Consider the following 4493-nt stretch of genomic DNA (forward strand, 5'->3'; position numbering starts at 1 on the left):
TGATATAAGTATGACTACATCTACTCTCTTTTGGCTATCATTTCTTTCAAGTATTTTCTACCCCTTCATTTTGAGCCTATGCTTGTCTTCAGAACAGAGTCTCTTGAAGGCAGCATATAGTTGGGTCTTGTTTTTTAATCCAACCAGCCATTCTGTGCCTTTTGATTGGTGAGTTAAATCTATTTACATTTATGGTAATTATTTATATATGATGACTTAATACTGCCACTTTATCTTTTGTTTTCCGATTATTCCATATCTCCATTGTTTCTTTGTTTTTCTTTCTGCCATTTTAGTTTAGTGGTTTTCTCGGTGTTTTCTCAGTTTTCTCTTCATTTTTTAAATTTCGTATCTCTAGATTTTCATTCTGTGGTTACAGTAAGGTTTGTATAAACTGTCTCAGGTAAAATAGTCTTTTTTCTGCTGCTAATGTCTTATCTTATTTGCTTTTACAGATTCTATTCTTTTCCCTCTCCCTTTTTATGTTTTGTTGTCATAAATTATCCCTTTTTACATTATCAGTTACCAAACTGAATTATAGTTATTTTTATTCTGTTCTTTTTTTAACTTTTATGTTATAATTTAGTGTTTAAGAGCATATTCTGAAATAGCTTTGCACATTTCTGTCTATTATCTTGCTCAAAGTTTTATATACTTTTTGCCTTTTCTTTTCAAGTAGAAGAACTCCTGTCAACATTTCTTACAAGGCAGGTCTCAGGGTAGCGAACTACTTCAGCTTTTGTTTTTCTGGAAAAGCCTTTATTTCTCCATACCTGAAGGAAAACTTTGCTTGATAGAGAAAACTTTGCTTGATAGAGTATTCTTGGCTGGTAGTTTTTATCTTTCATTATTTTCAATATGTCATTCTACTCTCTCCTATCCTATAGAGCAGGGGCTCTCAACCCCCAAGCCACAGACTGGTACTGGTCCATGGCCTGTTAGGAACTGAGTTGCACAGCAGGAGGTGAACAATTGGTGAACAAGTGAAGCTTTATCTGTTTTTGCAGCCGCTCCCTAGCACTAGCTTCACCGCCTCAGCTCCACCCCAAATCATCAGGCATTAGATTCTCATAGGAGCGCCAGTCTCTAGTGCCAAAAAGTTTGGAGACTGCTGCTGTAGAGTTTCTGCTGAGAAAACTGCTGATAGCCTGACGGGGGTACCTTGATAGATTACTGTCCTTTTGTCCCAGGCAGCCTTAACACTTCTTTCTTTATCATTATTTTTTGACAGTTTTAATATAACATGTTTTGGAGAAAGTCTTTTGTGTTGAAGTAATTAGGTATTCTGTTAACTTCTTGTACATGTATGTTTATTTTCTTCTCCAAGTTTGGGAAGTTCTCAGCTATTATTTTTTTTTAAAAAGCTCTCTGCTCCCTTCTCACTTTCTTCTTCCGGGGTACTCATTGTTCTTAGGTTGCCTTTTTTAATGAAGTTAGATAGTTATTAGAATTTCTTCATTTAAAAAAAAATAGTTCTCTTTCTTCCCCCTGAATAATTTCTAGATTTCTATCCTAAAGCTCACTAATTCACTCTTTCACATGGTCTATTCTTTTCACAACATTGCTTTCTAAGGCATTTTTTTAAAAAATCTCATTGAGGTCCTCAGCTTCAGAACTTCTGTTTGGTAATTTTTTAAAGTTTCAATCTCTTAGGAAAAATATTACTTCTGTTTATTAATTTTATAACTGAGTTAATTTAACTATCTTTCTGAGTTTCCTTTTATCTCGCTGAGCTTCTTCATGAAAGCTATTTTGAATCCTCTATCATTTAGATTGCAGTCTTTGTGACTTTAAGTTTGGTTTCTGGAGAATTGTCATTTTCTTTCTGTGATATAATGTTACTGTGATTTTTCATGGCACTTGAGTTGTTCTTCTGCGAGCACATTTGATATAGTAAACACCTTTCCTATTTAAGTAAGCTTTTTTTTATTTTTTTTAAATTCTAACTGTTCAACAGTTTGGTAATTAAAGGCCTCACTTTTATTTTTTTAGTAGTTGGCAGTACGGCAAAAGTTCTTCGTTGCTTTTTTCTGAGTTATTTCTGGTTATATTTGAGAGTCAGCACTTTTCACCCTGTACTGCCTCTGCCAAAGGTTTTTCCAGTGCCCAGGTTGTCACTGCTTATGCCTCTAAGGCCATGGATGCCTTGCTTCTGCCAGTGTCATTGAGGTCATGGGCGTTACCACCAGTATCACTGGGATGGCAGATGCCTCACTTGGATTATGAGCACTACCATCTCAGTATGGAGAGTGTGGGGCAAGAGCCAGAATCACAGGTATCATCATGGCTGGGGTATCCGGGTCATGCACTTCTCCACTACTATTACCATATTCCCTGTGGTCTTGGATGCCCCTGCGATCCAGGGGCCAGAGTCAAATATGCATCTTTTGTGTTGCTACCAGATTCCCTTTTGATGTGGGCGTTGCCACTGCCATGAGTACCATGTTTGCAGGTACCACCATGGTTCTTGGTGCCTCCAGTTACAGGCTCAACTGTCACTGCTCCTTTGTTCTGCCTTCACAAGGTCCAGTGCACCCACCTACAGATGTATGGTTGTAAGGGTCTTTCAGGCATTCTGGTGTGCTGTGCAGAAGATCCTTTGTTGGACTATGGATGTCCTATTGGTTGTAACTAAAGGGTAGAGACAATGAGGATTCGCTCTACCATAATGCTGATATCATTCATTTATTGCTATTATTCTTAATATAATTGAATTATAAGTTAATATGACTTTTTAATAATGGCTGTTTATAACAATTAGCTTTAAAATTCCTGAAAATTCAATAGTCAGGTCTGATGAGCTGGTATGAACTTTAGCACATCACTGTGTGAAGGACTTGGATATATGGATTTTTATTCTTTCTCTCAGGCAAGGAGTAATATACGAGTTTATGTTTCCTGAGATTTTTGGCTGTGAAAGTCATGGTTCACATGGGGTCTGGTCCCTTGGGTCACATAATCTTAGCATAATTTATCATGTCAGTCTCAGAATATTCTAAAAATGTCCACTAGGGACACAAAAATTCACACTTTCTTATGCTACTCTGTAATGATGTTACTATACAGCTCAGTATTCTCTGAAGCAGGTATAAATGTCAAGAAAATTTTATAGTCTATAATTTTTAGATTTTCCATTAATTATATATATTTTTGTACTTACTATGTTTACATACATTATTTTTTAGGAGAAAAAAACATAGGTACAGAACAAAATTTCTGATTGCTATTCTTTAGCTTATTTCAAAAAGACAGTATGTTTCACTGCATTGTCATGGAGTGGTTGAGACAATATTCCCCTCCACCTTATATAATACAAAGACTAGGTTGGCTTTTACAAATTCCTAGTGGTCATTTTTTACTTTCTATCTATATTTTATCCCTGATGTATTTTTAATTATTTTTTTTAACAATAAATATACAAAACCCTTTAAACAAAAACTTCATGGAGTCCTCAACATTTTTTCGCAGTTGTTTTTTTTAATAACAGCTTTAATATATAATTTACATACCATGAATCCGCTTATTAAAGTGTAAAATTCAGTACTTTTTCATCTATTTAAAAAGTTGTGAATCATCACAATCAATTTTAAAACATTTCCCACAAATGAGACCTGTCTCTTTGAAATTTTCATTGAGATATAATTGACATATAACATTATGGTAGTTTCAGATGTATAATTATTAGATATTTGTATATATTGCTAAATGATCACTACAATATGACTAGTTAATAGGTAAGTCTAGTAATTTAATTATGCCTAATTAAATATTTACATTAAATCTAGCTAAGTAGTTAAACATTTTTACATCTTTATTGAGGTATAGTTGACATAACAATGTTTCATATATACAACATAATGATTCAACATTTGCATATATTTCAAAATGATCACCAAAATATATCTGCTAACATCCATGACCAAACATAGTTACAAATGTTTTTTTTTTCTTATAATGAAGACTTTTAAGATTTACTATTAGCAACTTTAAAATATGCAATACAGTATTGTCAGAGTACCATTATATAATGCTGTACATTATATCAACAAGATATATTCTTTTTATAACTGGAAGGTTATACCCAAAGACCTCCTTCGACCATTTTGCCTACCCACTATCCCCCACCTCTGGCAACTATCAATTTATTCTCTATATCTGTATCTATGAGCTCAGTTTTTATTTTTTTAGATTTGACACATAAGTGAGATTGTATGGTATTTCTTTTTCTCAGACTTATTTCACTTAGCATAATACACTTAAGCTTTATCCATGTCACATCTGGCAAGATTCCCTTTTTATGGCTGAATAATATCCCATTGTGTGTGTGTAGTTTATTCATTTATCAGTGAACAGTTAAGTTGCTTTCATATCTTGAGTATTGTAAATAATGCTACAATGAACATGGGGTGCATATATCTTTTCAAGCTAGTGTTTCTGTTATCTTTGGTTAAATACTTAGTTCTGATTTTTTTTTTTTTTAACCACCTCTGTAC

This window comes from Pteropus vampyrus, unplaced genomic scaffold, assembly GCF_000151845.1.
Source record: "Pteropus vampyrus isolate Shadow unplaced genomic scaffold, Pvam_2.0 Scaffold389, whole genome shotgun sequence".
Lineage (NCBI taxonomy): Eukaryota > Metazoa > Chordata > Mammalia > Chiroptera > Pteropodidae > Pteropus > Pteropus vampyrus.